This window comes from Castor canadensis, chromosome 13 (genome assembly GCF_047511655.1).
Source record: "Castor canadensis chromosome 13, mCasCan1.hap1v2, whole genome shotgun sequence".
NCBI classification, from domain to species: Eukaryota; Metazoa; Chordata; class Mammalia; order Rodentia; family Castoridae; genus Castor; species Castor canadensis.
Genome location: NC_133398.1, coordinates 65,008,344 through 65,028,922, shown reverse-complemented (window position 1 = coordinate 65,028,922; position 20,579 = coordinate 65,008,344). Strand labels below are relative to the sequence as shown.

Genomic DNA, 20,579 nt, shown 5'->3' with positions numbered 1-20,579 from the left:
CCTTGAGCCTATCTCTAACCCTATAGGACCTAATCCTGTGTTAAAACCTAATCCAAAGTCCAAACCAGAGTTGTTGGAGACCAAGTTGGTTCCGCGCACAACCCAAAACCCCCAGACATTCCAAAGTATTGCTCCCAGCAACTCCCAAAGTTCCAAGATGACGCTTCCAGGGCCCACCACCACCATTCCCTTCACACCACCACCTAACCCCTTAGAAACCTTATTGCTTACTACATTTAAGACCTTGAATAGGACAGCCCCTAATCTAACTGAAGCTTGCTGGCTCTGCTACAGTCCATCGCCCCCTTTTTACGAGGCCATAGGGGTTAACTCCTCCTTTGCAGTTAACGCCACTGTTCCTACAACAAATTGGGAGGCCCGACCCGCCGGCCTAACCATGGCTCAGGTCAGTGGCCGAGGAACTTGTGTAGGAAAGGTCCCAAGGAGGGATAAAAGGCTATGTGCCACTATAAATGAGCACCCAAGCTGGAATACCTCCCATTGGATAACTCCGGATGGAGGTGCCTGGTGGACATGCTCACTAACTGGGCTGACTCCCCATTTGGCTGGATCAGTTTTTAACGCCTCCCGGGAGTTTTGTTTGATGGTAATAGTGGTACCCAGGATCCTATACCACCCAGCTGAACATCTCATTCTTTATTGGTCTGATCGCCCTCGGACGAAAAGAGAGCCCATTACCACATTAACCATCGCCACCCTATTCGGGATAGGTCTGGCCAGGGCAGGCACCGGCATAGCCTCCCTGGTCACCCAACAATCAGGCCTCACCTCCCTTAGGGCAGCCATCGATGAAGACCTAGACCACATTAAAAAATCCATTAGTCACCTTAAAAAGTCTCTAACTTCCTTGTCTAAAGTGGTCCTCCAGAATCGGAGAGGGCTCGACCTACTGTTCCTTAAGAATGGAGGCCTCTGTGCAACTCTGGGAGAGGAATGTTGCTTTTACGCCGACCACACCGGGGTCGTTCGCGACTCCATGTCTAAACTTCGGAAAGGTCTAGAGCAACGGAAAAAGGAGAGGGAAGCCAAAGAAGGGTGGTTTGAATCTTGGTTTAACCAGTCCCCTTGGTTTGTTACCATTCTCTCTGCACTAGCAGGACCAATAATAGTCCTTCTATTACTGGCCACCGCAGGGCCCTGGATTCTAAACCGACTTATGGCTTTTGTCAAAGGTCGACTTAACACCATCCAACTTTTGGTCCTCCGCCAACAGTATCAAGCTCTTCATCCCCTCGAGGATGATTCCTCATTTTAGGTCCAAGAAAAGGGGGGAATGAGAGGGACTAAACTCTGTTATGACAGACAAAACCATGCCCCATCCCCCCCCCATTGGTATAGATAAGATGAACAAAGCAGCAGGACATGACTCAGCTCAGACACGATTGCAGGGGAAACGTGCAGGATGTGAGCGACGTGCAGGACATGTTCTGCCTGCCTGCCCAATGCAGATAAATGAAATATGCTTGTTACTGTTCTGTTGCTCAATAGGCTGAAATAGCGGGGGATGTTACAAAATCATTGGTTAAGAAATGCGCAGGTTTTTCGTTGTAACGGCTGGAAATGGACTATATAAGCTTTCCCCTAAGAAGACTGGGGGTCGAGCTTTCCTGACTGGTCCTGCATGTCCATGCTGGAGCTCGACCCTGGCTAGCCAGTTAAATAAATTCTGCTTTGGTAATTACCTTCTCGGCTGGCTTTCTGTCTCTCAAGGGAATAGGATTCCCATCCCTAACAGTGTCAATTAACCATTCTGGCTAATGGAAGTCACTTGTTGCAGGAATAGCTTTTCCCGGATGTGTTTCAACATTGGAGGGGAAGCATAAGGAAGGTCAGTGGGAATCAGTGCCAACTAAGACCCATTTGGCCTAATTATAAGCAACAAAAGAGGTTTAGAAGAAGTGGGCTTAACTGGCATCCATTTTTAGTTCTGTCTAGACTGCAGATGATATCCTGACAACTTAAAAATGCTGCAGAATGTCAAAGGACAACAGTTAAAAGTTCTGCAAAAAGCCAACAAAAGCAAATATCTAAAAGGCTGACTCAACTGAAAAACAGGTACTTGGTAGAGTCATTTTTGGGGTTTGACTGCAAATGCTCCAAAGAAGGACCCAGACTGAGAATGGCAAGACTTAGAATAGGCATGGTTAAAATACTGAAAAGTAGTTTGGGAATTGTGAGAACATGTAATTATTTCCATTGCAGATAGCTTTTTTAGGAAAATAGTAACTGACAGCATTAAAACAGCAACAGTAAATGCTCCTTGTTACAATTAGGACCACATGGACACACATCTGCAAAAGTCTAGTATCATTAACTTTAGATCTCTTATAAGTGAGAGGAACAATGCCTGTGATCCCAAATACTCTTATTTTCTAATACACAAGTACATTTCATATATATACAGTAGCACTTATTTGGCTAAGACAAATATGGGCCAGGTTTTAAATAGCAGGATTGCCCAAATGGCAGGATTTTTCTGAATGTTACTAATTACAAACAGCACAACCTCAAAAGTTTCATTAATCATTTTATATGCCAAAGGTTTAGATGAATGCTTTTGGATAAAAGAAAGGTTTCACTGGTCACTTTATGCAAACTGACACTTTTAACTTAGCAAATGTTTGTATGATATTTAGATAAGTCTAGACAGAGAACATAGTTATAAGGTGGTCATTTTAGAGACCTTTACATGAGCAAATACTTGAATGAACTCTGATTCAGTGGTGTTTAAAAGCTTGACAAGATCAACAGAAAACAAGAGTAATTACTTTGATCAAATCTTTCCCTACAATAGTTTTTTTTTTTACAGATCTTACTCAGAGCAGAACAAAATATTAAGATAGCCTTGTTATTTTATGTACATAAAAGAATCAGGTTCTAGTTTAACATGACCCTAGAAAATCTTTTAGGTAACTCAGATTATAGTCAACCTAATCACACAGCAAAGCTTTTATAAACTCTATCCATCATACACTTACAACTTACTCAGGACCTTCATACAACATTCTGAACCTTCTGATGGTTTGTTCTTATCCCTTTTTTCCATATTTGGAACAATCCTTTAGAACAAACCTTTCTCTACAAAATTCTTTCTCATCCAAAACCACTCTCTTTTTCCCTTCAACTTTTCCCCAAACACATACTCAATACACCTTTCTATATCCTTTCTACAAGCTGACTTTGTAACTTGTATTTTAAAATAACTTTTATAAGAATTTTTAATTTAAATAAAATTATTTTTCTAATTAGCTTTGTATTTTTACTAAATAAGACCAAGGAAGAAAGGCAATTTTAAACTGTCTATACAATAAGTACACATTTGTTAATAGATCTAATTATAAAAGAATTGAATGTAAAGTACACTTACAATAAAATGAAACAGATTAAGGTTACTGTCCATAAAATAAAGCCTGTATTTTAGTTAGACCTGATTAACATAAAACTTTGAAAAACTGGTTTTTCTTAAAAGTAGCAGCAGAAGTAGGGGAGAGAAAAGAACAAAATTCTTTCATTTCTTTACATTAACTCTATAACAAGAATTATTCTAAAGATGTTCAAACACACACATATGAAAAAAAATCTTAAATTAGGCATGGCATAAATGTCAATTTAAGTGCACATATATTTAAGAGCTCAAGAACATGTAAAAATTAAGTGGCCACAAGTACATTGATCAGTTATTTTTTTAATTTTTAGAAGGTGGTTGAGATGTGTCCCATTCTGTTCTTTTAGGACTCATTTTGGGCAGCTTGACAGCTGAAGCAAGAGTCAGTTCTAGGGAAGTCTCAGTCTCCAATAAGGCTGTTGCCATAGCTACCAGATTTTTGTCTCTAATAAGTTTATCATATAATAGACATGCACAGAATTTGCACAATGGTGCACAAAACAATTACATTAATTCCTAGTGTACTCTTAGATGCTGAAGGCTTTAGATTTACCTCTAGTGGGTGTTTTTAATCATTTCTAATAATAGTTTACCTTGGGCTACAGTAACTTTGTTATTAATCAAATCTTTAAATTTAGAGAGCCTAGTCTTGGGTGTAGTGTTGGCATCCCATATTCTAGTCCAGACAAAGAATATAGGATGCACAAAGGGATGCATAAGTCCACCATCTTTTATTTTATACTAAAAATTTGTTTTTAAATTAGAATTTGTATGACAGGCTGGGAAAGGGGCAGACTGTTATGGTAAAAAGGATTACATCTCCATTGAAACTGGTGATAGTAAGCAAGGAAAAGGTAGAATGAATTAGCCCCTCAAGACTTAAGTTTAGCAGAACTCAGGAGAGCTGCCCTTTTGCCCTTTAGCTGATGAAAAACTGAGATTTTAATTTTAAATACATGGGGCATTTTTTACACAGAGAATTGAAATTCTGTTTTTGGTTCCTCCAGGCTATTCATTATCTGAGGCTGAGGTCATGGGTCCATAATCCCGACTGCAAGGTGCCTCGGCCAGAAGAGTGAATGGGACAGCCCAGGCTCACCACCTGCAGTAACGTGGATATGGCCTGTTCCTTCTCCTGGTCTTGACATACGTACAATGAGAAAATGGCCCATCTCAAAAGCAAGACTTAAATGAGAAAAAGTGTTAGTGTTTAGGCAGATTTAGAGGCTTAGTTTTAGGTGGGAGACCAGGAGGTCAGGACAGAAAAGTACCTCCAATGATCAACCACATGTTATTTAGATTTCCAATTGATTTTACATTTGTAGTCCTGTGACCATGTGAGTCACTCAGGAGGGTGAAAGGATTGACAATGTGACTTGAGCAGGACTTTTGTTTCCCTTTCTCCTTGTTCATTTCTGTCTCTGTTGTCCTCACGCAGATGGCCAGTCGGGAGAGGAGACAGGAGCAGGCTATGGAATAGGAGAGGTAAAAGTAACCGCCACCATGGCTGAAACAGATTTAGAGGGAAGAGTTTTAAAGTTAAACACTATTCATACCCTGTAAGACGAGGAAAAAGGAAAGGATGACATAGAAGTGGGTTGAAGTCAGAGGAGGAAATTTTTAATGGAAGATAGAAAAGCCAGGGGTTAGGGGGTCCTTGTGATTTTTGTTTAGGAGGAGAACAGAGAAAGGGAAAGACTACAGCATAGATAAACCGAGGTCTAGATATAGGGAGGTCTCAGACCATGTCTCATAGCATTGGAAGTTCCAAAATTGTGCTGAATTTGGAAATCAAAAGTTCCCTGTTTGGGCCAATGGTTTTATATATTGGGGGCCAATTTTTGTTACAATATAAAATTAGCCATTTGGGTTTAATGGTCTTTGTGAGCCCTACAGCCTGAAGGTTTCAGAAGAGACATGCCAATGAACTGTCCCTCAGGGGCTTGGATGATCTCTGACCTATTTTTGTGGATTGGAGACTAAGGGTCCAAAATCAAGATGATTCCCCTATGATCTAGGGTCTGGCTGGTGGGGCCTAGGGTCTGAAATTGAGATGATTCCCATGGGATCTAGGGTCCAGCCTGTGGGACGCTAGACAATTCCTGTGGGGATCCAGAATTGAGACATTTCCCATGGAACCTAGAGTCCGGAACAAAGATGATTCCCATGGGACCCAGGGTGAGGTGGTGAGTAATGCCCGCTCTAGCCCTACCTGGTAGGACAGATGTATCAGAGGGCAGGAGCATCCCCACAGCCAACTGATAGTCTATGATACGTGCATGCACCTGGATTTTCCAAGCATCCTCAGAAAATAGCAGGTGAATCCACCCAGTTGATACATGGAAGGAGTCTTTCCCCTGGCCAAAGCTTTGGATGTGGTTCATAGCAGGACATAGAAACTCAAATGGAGGGGGAAACTCACCAAATTTGAAGTTTGATGTTGGATGGAAGTCAGCTATGGGGAGATGGTCCATGGTGAAACAGTCAAAGAAAGGAAAGAGTAGGAGTGACCAAGCAATGGAAAGAGAAGGAGAGGCAGCAGGGGACAGGGGAGGGTGGCTCCAGCCTCCACTCAGGATCTGAGAGTGAACCTGGAAAAACTGCTTCCCACTGCTTTCAGGTTGCAAGAGCAGAGAGCTGAGAGCCTAATTTACACACCCGTCCTGGGTTTCAGCACAATGTTAGAAAGGAAAGAAGTGTGAGCTGGATAGGCAGGAGAGGGCTCATACACCAGCACAGGGTTTATTGTGGAGAAGTGGTCCTGCAGAGGGGGTCCCCAGCAAGAGAGCTGGAGCCCAAAGCCACATACAGACTAGGGGTATTTATGAGGTGGGTAGAGAAGTCCCAGGAAAGTCACTGGATGGGATAATCCTCAATGGCCCTCTGCCCCTCCCAAGATCATGGTTTAAGGGTGGGTCATTCCTTCTAGGCCAGGTAGGGAGTTTCTAGTAAATGGCTGAAGGCGGATGTCTATTTTTCTTTAAGGCCAGGTGGAGAGTTTTCAATAAGTCACCTTCAAGACGTAGGGCATCCAGTTCTAACATGGCTTCCTCTTCTTCACCCTAATATTGCTATGTATAGCACTCATATTGACATTTTCAAATTGTACATTCACCTTATTTATCTCATTTTAGTTTTGAAAATAAGATTGAAAGAAACAGTCAAAGCTCCTTTTAGCTGTAAATGTTTTCTGAAAGCCATTATAATTTGCAATGCTGAGCAGCATATTAAGTTATTAAAATACTTTAAAATATTTTATTTTATAACAGTTGAAAAAAGAATAAAGAATGGGATATTTGGCTGGCCTCTGTCTATAGTTCCTGGAAGGTACCCATCCAAGTTCTTAGACATTTCCTGAGTGATAGGCTGGATTAAGAAGGGATGAAGGGCTGGATGCGAGGCTCAAGTGGTAGAATGTCTGCCTAGAAAGAGGTAGGCACTGAGTTCAAACCCCAGTACCACCCCAAAAGTAAAAACAAATAAAAGAAAGAATGAGCAAGGTGTTTGTTGTAGTCCTAGCACTCACAAGGCTGAGGCAAGAGGATGGAAAGTTCAAGGCCAGCCTGAGATACCTAGTGAGACCCTATTTTGAAAAACAAAAACAGCAGTAGAGTGCCTGCTTTGCAAGTCTTAGTTCAAACCCCAGTACCACCAAAATAAATAAAACAAGACAACAGTAAAAAAAGAGAAGAACAACAACAAATAAGGGATGGGCAGCAAGCTGTTCTGGGTAGGGAACAAAGTATGTTTACATTGTTCCCAGACCTAATCATTGCCTTCCCCAGCTCAGATTCCAAGATAGGAAAATCCTTCAGCAACTTCATGTGGAAAAAGGACTTTCATTCTACTTCCAAATCCATTATCAAAATGGGATGGATGGCAGAACAAAAAAAATAATATGATAAAAAGAAACAAGAAGAATTAATGCATCACCTTAAAGAACAAGAATCATTTATAAGATTGCTTATGAGAGATGAACATGTAAAGAATGGCATTAATTTCATGTTTGAGGCCCCACCAGGAGCTAAGAGAAAGAGAGAAAAAGAAACAGAGAGAGAGAGAGAGAGAGAACATAAATCTGAATGGCAGAAAGGAGTTCCATGAGAAAATCAAGCCAAAGATGACATAAATGTCAGAGGTCAGCCCTTTGGTATTTAGGCTTAAAATGTGAGGTTTGTTAAAGGTCACAATTGGAGTCATGTCAACACAGATGGAGAATGTCTTTTGTTTAATCTCTCTAGATTAAATGCACTTTCAGTTCCCACTGGCTGCTCAAGGCCTTCAATGCACCCCTCAGAGCTCACACTGGAGACTAGAAACAGTGGTTTTTCACTGAAATGAAATGTACTGCCCAGAAACTTGGCCACAATGATCCATCACAGGAGTATGTTGCAACTGAGCATGAAAAAGATTCAGAAGTTGAATTCTTAAAGTCAACTAAAAAGCAAAAATACAAACGTCTCAGGAAACTGCATAGACTTGAAAAGAAGAGGTTAAAAAAGAAAAAAAAGTTATGAAAGAGCACAAGTAAACACAATTTTTAAAAAAATCCTCTTCTGAGACTTCAAAAGTAGCAGTGAGAGTGACAATAAAGAAAAGAAAATTAAAAAGAAGAAAAACAAGTGCTTGATAGCAAAAGCAAGTTCCCTGAGTCTAAACCTACATACTGCCAAAAAAGAAAAAGAAGAAAAGAAAGAAAAACAAGTGTTTGGCAAATAACAATAGGGATTCTGAAAAGGACAAGCCTAAGAAGAGAAAACTTTATGAAGAACCTTCTAGCAGTCACAATAACAAAGAATACAGGTTTTTTTTAAATAAGAGAATTCTAGGAAGAACAGCAATTGGAACCATTGTGATTCTGACAAAAAAAGCTTAGCAGCCATTATCATAGCCCACAGAAGAAAGGATCTGAAAAAAAAAAATGAGGGAAGCAGTGGAAGTTGTAGGAGGGATGGAAAGAGTAAAAGCTGATGCAGAAGTCCTGGTAGTTATAAGTAAATGGGTATAGGAAAATAGCCACAGTGGAGTCCCAGTGAAGAGCTGAATAGAAGCAGTGACACCAGAAGCCATGGTATGCAGAGGAAAAAGAATGCACAGAGAGCACTCAGGAGGTAAGCATGCTTAAGTGACACAAAGAGGACAAAGCAGAAGTAAAGGGTAGAGACCATTTGTGACAATTACCTGAGAATAAGAATATTTTCACTTTTTTTATGAATACCTTACCTCTTGGAAATGTAGGCCCCAAAATGACCACGTGGAGAGGAGTGATCTGGCCAAGAGATTCTTTCTTGCTGGGTGGGAGAGGGAGAGAGCAGGGAGAAAGCAGGGAGAGAGAGAGAGAGAGTGCGCGAGAGCGAGAGAGGCAGGGGCTTAAATACCCCTCAGTGAGACTCAGCATGATCTGATTGGTTAGGATCTTATGGTTCATGCTGATTAGAGGTTGGGGCAGAAGGAGGATTCAGGCTAGACTTGAGGTAGCACCGTGACCCTGGGAAACGGAAGCTTAAGGGTGCAATAAGAACTGAAACCTATCGGCACCATTATTGCCAACATTACCTTTAGCAAGGGCTAAGTTGTGTACTATTATCTAATTTTTAAAAAAGTTCTATAAAAAAAGGCATGAAGGGATTATGGAATGACTCTAAGGTTTCTGACTTGAGCAGCTGGATACACAAAGACATAGTTAATTGAGACAGGAAAACTTGGAAAACAGATTCATGGATGCTAAAAAAAGTGCTCTCCATTTTGGAAAGTTGAGTTTGAGATGCCTGACATCTCCATATGCAGATGGCAAAAAAAGTACCAGTCCATAGGATTCTAGAGCTGAGAGGTATTATTCAGAGACATAAAATCTGCACCATCATTGTTTTTGTTTTTGCCGTTACTTAATCCCATTTTCATCATTATGCCTTAAAGCTAGTCATCATGAGGGGCAGCTTGAACACTGAGCATGAACTTCGCAGGATGAAACTCTTTTTAAAAGACACTTCCAAGATCTGGCAGAGGTGTTCAAGTGGTAGAGTACCTGCTCAACAAACATGAGGCCCTGAGTTCAATCCCTAGCACTGTCAAAAAAAAACCATTTCCAGAGCAAACTTTGAGAAATGAAACAAATCACTCAGCTGAGGACCCCCCCAGAACCCCCTCCCAACCTAAGGTTTATTGTGTACTGTTAGAATGAAAGAGGCATGGAAGAGATGAAAGATGGCTCAAACACCAGCACAGGGTTTATTGTTCTAGAAGGAGTCCTGTAGAGGGGGGTCCCCAGCAACAGAGCTGAAGCCCACAGCCACTTACAGACTTAGAGTAGATATAGGGGAGCTGTCTGGAGGGGAAATTTTGTTGGGCAGGAAAATTTTTCCAGAGTGGAGTTAATGATTGTTAGGGGAAGCTAGAAGAGATAAGTAGTAATTAAGTATATAAGTTGCTCAGCTCTGCACCTCCTGGGGATGTGACATCCCCCCACACCTCCCACACACCCCACCACCCACCCTCCCCAACCTTCTCCACCTCCCCCCAAGTGGCAGTTTGTCATTTCTTTGAGGCTAGGTGTGGTCCTTCCAGTGGGTGATGGGGTGTTTCCAGTAAGCTGTCTGCAAGTGAGTGAGGTCCAACCCTGATACTGCTTCTTTCTGTTCACCCTAACAGTGCACCTTCCACTTAATAAGCTAAATGTTTCACAGGCATTATTATATTCTCATAACAACTCTGCAAGATGATTCTATTACTATGTCTAGTCTATGAACGAAGCCAATATTAGATTTTAAGCAGCTTTCTCAATTCTATATAGTAGCACTACAGCCTGGTCAGTAAATGACAAAGCCAGGACTAGAAGCCAAGTGTGTCTGACTCCTCTAATCTTTCACTATTTGCTTGGTATTTATTGTTTTGCACAACATAATAATCTGAAATGTCAGCAATATTTTCTTTTCCTAGAATATGAAATACAACTCCCCTACCCTGCATAAATCTCCCTTTTCCCATAAGATTTCTGTATTTTATTTTTTTGAAAAACAGAATCATTTCTACCTGATAGATGGATTAAGAAAGATGGATAAGATTCAATTCCTAAAATAATGTTAGTAAATTTAGGCTTTCTTAAAGCCACTGGTTTGAGGTTCTCAAAACTATGAGCTACATAGAGAAAACAGTCTTCCTGGAACTGCTGCCTTCACTACAAAAGCCATTATGATTTGCTGGATTGGAATGAACAACGCCTACCGCAGCTGCTATATTCATTAATTACTGAAGTAAACTCAGCAATGAGGTAAAAGTAGTCTTGTCAGTCTTGTTGACAGCCTGTTACTACTGCAAAAATAAATGACCACACCCTCCACATGGCCCTTGCAGGTCCATTTTATTAGGGTGCAAATCAGTTTCAAAATGAATACAGAGTAGCGTGCAAGTTAGAGACTGCCAAACTTATTTCAAAGTTGGTCTTGAAACTGTTTTTTTAAAATATTTTCAATATACTCCCACTTCAGACTTCACAAAAGGCAGAGATTCAATTCAGCAAATTATTTCTCTTTTAGAGCCAATTGTTGACACCATATTCCTTACCCTAAAGGAATATGATGAATCATATTAACATTTCTTGGGTTTAAGAAATTTTTTTTTTTGGTGGTACTAACTCATGGCCTCACGCTTGCTAGGCAAGTGCTCTACCACTTGAGCCACTACACTGGCCCTTTTTGTGTTGGGCAAGAAATAATTTATTTTGATTCTTCTGGTTATATGGTGTAGAAAACACTGTTCATGAAATACACAAGCATTGGTACAGTCATACCATCCTTTCTTGCTCATGAACAGTGAGTCTTATGCCTGTCAACAGACATTTGAGTTAGTTTCCATTTTTTGCCATTATAAACTGCACTGCTATGAACATTGCTATTTTTCTTTCACATTTTCCAGTACAAATGTGCAAGAGTTTCTCTAAGAGTAGGAATGCAAGATCATGGGATATAAGCAATTTTAGTATTTTTATTTCACATTGTTTTCCAAAGTTGTTAGACCAATTTACACTCCCACCCAGAGTAAATGTATTCTTTTATTCTTACCAACACTATTGTTAGGTCTATTAATAGTCACCAGTCTCATTGTATTCTATTGTGACATAGTATTCTATTGTTGTTTTAATGTGCATTCCTTTAATTATAAATGAGTAGAATGTTTTAAAATAGGATAATGGGCTACTCAGCTTTCTTTTTCTTTGAAATGTCTGCTCAAGTTTTTGCTTATTTTTCTACAGAATTTTTCTGATATATAGAAGTTACATGCATATCCTGGATAGTGACCTTTGGTCAGTTATATGCGTTGCAAATGTCTCCTGCTGGTTTATGCCTTGTATTTTCAATCTTTTTTTTTTTTTGGTGGTACTGGGGATTAAACTCAGGGCCTCCAGCTTGCTAGGCAGGCATTCCACCATTTGAACTACTCCACCAGCCCACATTTTAAATCTTTATGCTGTCTTTTGATAAGCAGAAATTTTAATACAACTGGCTTTATTTTCTTTTCATTTACGGGTTTTCCTTTTAAGAACTCCCATAATTATTCAATTATTATGTGTTAATTAAAATTTAAAAATAAAGAAATTCAAAAGGAAAGAAATGACCTCCTACTTCAAGTTATTAAAGCATTTTTCTATATTGTTTCTAACAGTTTCATAATTTTGCTTTTCACATTTAAACTTTTTTGGGGGAGGGTTTGAACTCAGGGTCTCACACTTGCTACGCAGGCACTCTACCACTTGAGACACTCCGCCAGTCCTCACATTTAAATTTTAATGCATCTAGAATTGATTTTTTCATATGAATGGTATATAATCAATTTCCCCAGAATCATTTATTCAAACATCCATTATTTCTCCATTGATTTATGTTTCCATATATGCATGGATTTCTTTCTTATCTTGCCCTTCTTTGCCATTAGTCTGTCTTTGAACATGTAGCTATACTAATCTTGATATCTAGAATATTAACAGAGCAAGTCCCAAATTTTATGCTTCCTCAGGAATGGCTTATTCATGTTTAATCCCTTTGCATTTATTTAAACATGAATTTTAAAAATTGGATCATTGGATTTAAAAACACAATGGAGATTTTCATCAGAACTGCATTATATCAGCAGGGATCAGTGAAATATTTACAATAATGTCTTCTAATTCATGAACATTATATATTCCTCTATTTATTTGGTTTTCTTTAATTTCTTTCAGTAAAGTTCTATAAGTTCTACAATAAAATACTTGGACACTTCTTGTCCAGGTCTCATCTTACTTAATATTTCCTAATGGCATTGTAAATTTCATTCAACTACATTTTGTTGCTATTAATAGAAATGCAATGACTTTTTAGTATACTTATATTGTACCCAACAGCCTTATAAACTTAAAACTTTCTTATTAATTCTAATAATTTACCTGTTGACTAATTTTCCAATCTTTATATGTTTTACTCCTTTTTCTTCCCACAGCACAGTGTCTAGAACCTTCAGTACAATGTCGAAAAAAAGCAATGATGACAGAGTCTCTCCTCTTGTTTCTAATCTTAAAGGGAATGCTTTCCAATTGCACCAATATTTAAAGTTGAAGATGCTAAGAAGTAAACTAGCTGCTCAGGATCAAAAGGCATCTAAGTGGTACACCCAGAATTAAACATTCCAAGACCCATGGTTTATTTTTATTATTATTATCAATTTGTGTAAGTGGACAAAACAAAAAAACTAATAGAATGAACCTTAACCTAGGCACAGAAATGGGACTTAAGACAGTATGAACAATAACAGAAAGTTAAACACTGCTGAAACTCCAGAAAATCCTGGGAATCATTCCACAAAACAACATGAATCTGATCCTTCCTTGAATGGCTCCCTGCTGTTCATTATGGTAAAGTCCTAATTCCCATTAGGCTATCCTTCCAGATGAATTTATAGCTACCCTATGCCCAAATGCCCTCAACCTGAAGTATTCAGCTTTTCCCAAACTTGTCATATATTTTCATGATCTTGTGGCACTGAGTGTTCATCTGTCCCCCACTTCCATAAGTAAGACTCCTATCATTCATTTATTCAACCAACAAACCAAGAGCAAAAAATATGATAAGCACTGAAGATACAAAAGTATAAGAAAGAAAATTAGTCCCTACATCTATCAAGGCTTCAGAGAAAAGGAAGCTATGGGAGAGAAATGGATGGAAGAACAACAGTATTCAAATTGTCTTTCCATTTGCTTTAATTCATTTTTTGTTTTGTAAGTTGAATGAACCATTTTTGAAGTCCTCTGTCTTATCTATTCCTTTATTTGTTGTATTAATCAGGGTTCTTTAGAGAAACAGAACCAACAGTATGTGAAAGCAGGGAAAGAGACAGAGAAGCCAGGCGCCAGTGGCTCACACCTGTAATCCTGGCTACTCAGGAGGCAGAGATCAGGAGGATCATGGTTCAAAGTCAGCCCAGGCAAACAGTTTGCAAGACCCTATCTCAAAAAAATCCATCACAAAAAAGGGCTGGTGGAGTGGCTCAAGGTGTAGGCCCTGAGTTCAGCACCAACCCCCCAAAAAAGAGAGAGACACAGAGATCTCATGGTACATGATAGATCATGTTGCCAGCCTTTCTTTAACTAAGAAAAAAATCTTAGAAATCAGAGTATTTCTTAAGAGAGGGTAAAATACAAAATTTGATTGGAGTTTTTATGTATTGAAAGTGCTCACATAGACTTTCAATGCTAAAAGAAACTTCATTTTCAGTCTAGAATAATAGAAGTAATAAAAAATTATTATTAAAGTCCTACAAAGTAAGAATCTGGCAAAGAAAAATATATTGACTGTGAAGCAAAATGATTCTTCTGGGGATAATGGGAGCAAAAATGTGTTTCTAAATCTTTCACACATAAATCTACATGTTTAATGCAATTCCCATCAAAATTCCAATGACATTCATTAAAGAGATTGAAAAATCTACTGTTAAATTTATATGGAAACACAAGAGGCCACGAATAGCCAAGGCAATACTCAGTCAAAAGAACAATGCAGGAGGTATCTCAATACCTGACTTCAAACTATATTACAAAGCAATAACAATAAAAACAGCATGGTACTGGCACAAAAACAGACATGAAGACCAGTGGAACAGAATAGAAGATCCAGATATGAAGCCACACAACTATAAGCAACTTATCTTTGACAAAGGAGCTAAAAATATACGATGGAGAAATAGCAGCCTCTTCAATAAAAACTGCTGGGAAAACTGGTTAGCAGTCTGCAAAAAACTGAAACTAGATCCATGTATATCACCCTATACCAAGATTAACTCAAAATGGATCAAGGATCTTAATATCAGACCCCAAACTCTTAAGTTGATACAAGAAAGAGTAGGAAATACTCTAGAGTTAGTAGGTATAGGTAAGAACTTTCTCAATGAAACCCCAGCAGCACAGCAACTAAGAGATAGCATAGATAAATGGGACCTCATAAAACTAAAAAGCTTCTGTTCATCAAAAGAAATGGTCTCTAAACTGAAGAGAACACCCACAGAGTGGGAGAAAATATTTGCCAACTATACATCAGACAAAGGACTGATAACCAGAATATACAGGGAACTTAAAAAACTAAATTCTCCCAAAACTAATGAACCAATAAAGAAATGGGCATGTGAACTGAACAGAACTTTCTCAAAAGAAGAAATTCAAATGGCCAGAAAACACATGAAAAAATGCTCACCATCTCTAGCAATAAAGGAAATGCAAATTAAAACCACACTAAGATTCCATCTCACCCCTGTTAGAATAGCCATCATCAGCAACACCACCAACAACAGGTGTTGGCGAGGATGCGGGGGAAAAAGGAACCCTCTTACACTGTTGGTAGGAATGTAGACTAGTACAACCACTCTGGAAAAAAATTTGGAGGCTACTTAAAAAGCTGGACATCGATCTACCATTTGATCCAGCAATACCACTCTTGGGGATATACCCAAAAGACTGTTACTCCAGAGGCACCTGCACATCCATGTTTATTGCGGCACTATTCACAATAGCCAAGTTATGGAAACAGCCAAGATGTCCCACCACTGACGAATGGATTAAGAAAATGTGGTATCTATACACAATGGAATTTTATGCAGCCATGAAGAAGAATGAAATGTTATCATTCGCTGGTAAATGGATGGAATTGGAGAACATCATTCTGAGTGAGGTTAGCCTGGCCCAAAAGACCAAAAATCCTATGTTCTCCCTCATATGTGGACATTAGATCAAGGGCAAACACAACAAGGGGATTGGACTTTGAGCACATGATAAAAGCGAGAGCACACGAGGGAGGGGTGAGGATAGGTAAGACACCTAAAAAACTAGCTAGCATTTGTTGCCCTTAACGCAGAGAAACTAAAGCAGATACCTTAAAGCAACTGAGGCCAATAGGAAAAGGGGACCAGGATCTAGAGAAAAGGTTAGATCAAAAAGAATTAACCTAGAAGGTAACACCCACGCACAGGAAATCAATGTGAGTCAATGCCCTGTATAGCTATCCTTATCTCAACCAGCAAAAACCCTTGTTCCTTCCTATTATTGCTGATATTCTCTCTACAACAAAATTAGAGATAAGGGCAAAATAGTTTCTGGTGGGTATTGAGGGGGGGAGAGGGAGGGGGCGGAGTGGGTGGTAAGGGAGGGGGTGGGGGCAGTGGGGAGAAATGAACCAATCCTTGTATGCACATATGAATAATAAAAGAAAAATGAAAAAAAAATAAATAAATCTTTCACACATTAAAAAAAGATAAATCAAATAACAAAATGTATGCTATATGTAAAATCATATAAAATGGTTTCTTCAGGATGGGCATAAATCTCAGCTTACCCCAAAGAAATACCAATGTAAAAAAATTACAAGATAAGGGTGCAAATATAGTTTACAAATCTGAAATAATCTCAGCTAAATTGGATACTTCACCAGCAGAAGAGTACACACTACCACCTAGTGGTTCATTTAGAGAAAAGACACTGTACCCTTCAAAATGTTTCAACTAAACAACCTGTCATACTAGCTATAAACAGACCTCTTCACCATGAGAGGGGAAAAACTGGTTAAGATCAATAAAACAACAATTTAGCTATGTAGCAAGGAAACACCATGGTATTAAAAATCTGAGATTTGAGTTCTAGCTTTGAGATCTACAACTCATGGCTATATGATTTTAGATAAGTCCGTTTACCTCTCCAAGCTTGTTTCTCATTTGCAAAATGAATTGATTGAATTATAATGGAGTTTCTGAAGTAGAAAGTTACAACATACTAGTCACACAATCATTTTAATTGGTTATGACCTGATTTTTTTATATTTGAAAATAACAAAAAATCAGTGTATCACAAGTTTTGAAGAAGCTTTTGTTTCAGTAGAATGTATATATGCTCTGTGAATATGTCGTGCATGAATGTGTTTCTTAAAAAGCATGTAAAATATATTTATTATTATTAATCACAGCTAAAAAAGTTGAAAAGCCCCCTAAGATTACACCATCACCTCTAAAATCTCATGTTCTTATGAATGATGGCCATCAGTCCTAACACTGAGTTTGTACCTGACTAATTTACAGATATATGTCTGATAGAACTATCTGCTGACCAGAGGAATAGCTTTTATCTTTTCTCTTATCCCTCCTCAAAAGAGAATAGACATTCCCATCTTAGGAGGCTAGATCTCTAATACCTAAACAAAATTAACCAATGGAAGTTCCGGCAATTTCCAGGTCTAAGATATATAATATCTACCATATTACCTGGAACCAAATAAGATTTTTAACATATTAAGCTATTCTGAACAGATATTAAGTACCCATTGCTCTTTTGCACATAATCATGCTTGGTACTTACAAACAAACCTCAAATCCTTTTGCTCCGAAATTTCTAAATAAATGCCTCTGAGAATCTATGGTCTATACTCTTACTACTCAAAAAAGTACAGAACCTTTTAATAGAAGCATCAGTATTACCTGGGATAATAAAAAAAAATAAGTTTTCTGCCAGGCCTGGTGATGCTCACGTGAAATCCCAGTAGACAGAGGTGCTCACCTGCAATCCCAGCATTCAGTAGGCAGAGGGAGGAGGATGGTGAGTTTAAGGTCAGTCTTGGCTATGTAGTGAGTTCCCGGTCAACCTGGGGATACATAGGGAGACCCTGTCTCAAAAAACCAAGGACTGGGATATAGCTCAGTCATAGAGCACTTGTCTAGCATGTGTGAAGCAAAGAAAGAAAGACAATAAAGAAAGGAAGGAAGGAAGGGAGGGAGAAAAGAAAGAAAGGAGGAAGGGAGGGAAGAAAGAGGGAAGGAAGATGGAAGGAAGGAAGGAAGAACCTGAATCATCTTCACCTTAACAAAATTCCTCCTAAGTCAATTGCATGCATTTTGAAATTTAAGAAGTGCTGGACATAAAATAGCCAATCAGTAAATATACAAATAGCTGCAGCCAGGATTTTCAAGGTAGCTCACAGGAAATTAGGGGGATGACGTCTATGGGCTATTATAAACTTAACATCTGTGTCCTCTCAAAATTCCCAAGTTAAAGCCCAAACTTACAAGGTGATAGGAGGTAGAGCCTTTGGAACTTAATTAGGTTTACATGAGGTATTAGGGTTTGAATATGAAATGTCCCCGACACATGTTCATCATATGTCCAAGGCTTGGCCCCAGCTGATGGCATTATTTTAGGAGGCAGTAGAAACTTTAGGAGGTGGGGCATAGATAGAAAAAGTGGGATTCTAGTGGTATGCTTTTGAAGGGTATATTTTGGTCCTGACCCCTTTCTGTTACTCTTTGTGCTTCTTGGCTGCCATGAGGTAAGCAGCCTGTTCTGTCACACACTCCCACTGCCATGATGTTCTGCCTTGCCTCAATCTCAAAGCAATGGATATGAAACCATGAGCCAAAATAAAATGTTTCCCCTTTTAAGTTGTTCTTTCATGTATTTGTCACAGCAACAAAAAGACTTGACTAACACAGAGGTCGTGAAGGTGCTTTCTCTCTCAGTCATGGATAGAGTGGGAAGATAGTGTTCACAAGCCAGGAGGAAGGTCCTCACCAAGAACCAAGTCCAAATCTACATCATCTTGATACTGAATTTCCCAGCCTCTGGAACTGTGAGAATTAAATATCTGTTGTTTTAGCCACTAAGCCTATGGCATGGTGTTACCGCAGTTTGAGCTCACTAAGCCAATGTGCCAAACAGTCTTTAAACTTGGAACCTACTCTCTTACTTTTCAAAAAGATGGGGGTTCTAACACCCCTCCTGCCTGAGTAGAAAGTCTCAAAGCAACACACATGGAGGAGGAAGGATTAGGAGAGAAGGAAAGGACTAAAAACTTCTATGTAGTTATTAAAGATTCTGCATAAAATGAAGTTTTTATAGCTACAGAAACTGAGAAATGGCTAATAGCAGTATAAAGTCCTTGTTATAAGGAAATAAAGTCAACTTCAGAAGAAATAGACACAGAAACAGACAAATCCCAACTTAAACACAGAAGGATACTAGAACAAGACTACAGTAGTATTTCTCTAATTGGCAATTAGAGATTCCATTATCATAGTCACTCATGCAAATATTATTCGCGTTACATAAACCCTCTCACTGTGGTCACAGTGGTTCAGGGAAGCTAAGTCTGTCTGGAAGAACCACCTAGTCAGAAAGGTGGTTATAAGATTAAGACCTAAGGGACTGATATTTTTGATACAAATGAAAACTTGGACACAATTACAATGATAATTGTAATATCTTTAACATTAGAGGCTACTTCTTTCTTAAGAAGGATGAAATAAGCCATAGAGGAACCAAATATCAATAAATACACAGTCAAACCATAATTTCATTAGGCTTTTGGAGCAAAGAAACCTCCTTCATATTACTAAGTAATATATCTCCTATGCTAATATCTCCTGCCCAGTCACACTAGCCCTGGGGACCGCATCAACTTTTAGCTTTCTCTCTGGCTTGGTTTTATTTCATTAACTTTGAATTTGCTTCATCTTTTTTCCTTCAGCCTAAATCTCTGTTTAACACATTTGTATTTATCAGGCATTCTACAATACATTTTCTTAAAGAAGCCTCTTCCAAAGTCTTCTGAAATCTACCAAGCTGAATCCATTACCCTCCATGCCTTAGTGCATAACTCTCATCCTGGGATCTTTCTTCATTATCAATTCCTGGAATTTCTTTGGCCTCATCTGTATCACCTGTTTCATGTATCCTATGTCTTTCTCTTCCTTATTTTGGTAGAACATATCCTCCAGTAACTTTCTTGGATAGGAAATAGTAGTGCATGGTAGATAGGAAACTTTGCATATTTTAAAATATCTTTATTTTACCTTCATTTTTGACTAATAACTTGACTGGGTACAAAATTCTAGGTTAAATTTTGAAAGTATTGCTCCACTGCCTTCAAGATTCCCAGGTGTTTTTAAAAAAAATCTAAGACCATTCTGATTCCTAGCTTACTGTATTTGAAACCTCCCTCTCTCTCTTTTTCTCTATATTTATAGAATCTTCTTTGTACACTGAGCTCACAGTGAAATATTTTATGAAATTAGAATTTATACTTTATTTCTGAGAATTTTTTTGAATTATTTCATTACAATTCTTCTATCTTCTTAGCTCTCATTTTTGGAACCTCTTAATATTCAGATGTTAGACCTCTTAGTTTTGATGTCCTTTTCCTTTCTCACTTATTTTTCATTATCTTTATTTTTTGTTCTATATTTAGAGAAGCCTTCAACTTTACTACCTAATCCTTCTATTGAGCTTATAATTTTTGTGATTTTTTAGTTTCTAAAAGCTATTTTTTTAGTTTTTAAATATTCCTTTTACAGCATTTTCTACTTGTTTCATGACCAAGGGCTGGGGAATGTACCTCAGTGGTATAGCACCTGCCAGAAATCATGAGATCCTGGGTTCCATCCCCACCACCCACACAAAAAAAGGTACATGCAGCCCAGAAAAAGGCTTCCTAGACAAGCCACTAGTTGTCAGTCCCATGTGTCATCAGGGCTTAAACATGCATTGTGAATGTAATACATGTGTGCCTGTCAGATGCATTAGATGGGATGCAAATGAACAAGTTTGCAAATGTTTTTTGCACAAGCAACTCAACTGTTTAATACCTTTATGATGAGTGCAGAGATATTCTAAGAGGTC

The 20,579-nt window shown here is 38.6% G+C and overlaps 1 pseudogene; it reads left to right on the top strand.

Moving 5' to 3' along the window:
* The first annotated feature begins 1,364 nt into the window (after positions 1–1,364).
* On the top strand, positions 1,365–8,141 carry LOC109683504 (corepressor interacting with RBPJ 1-like; annotated as a pseudogene).
* The last annotated feature ends 12,438 nt before the right edge of the window (positions 8,142–20,579 follow it).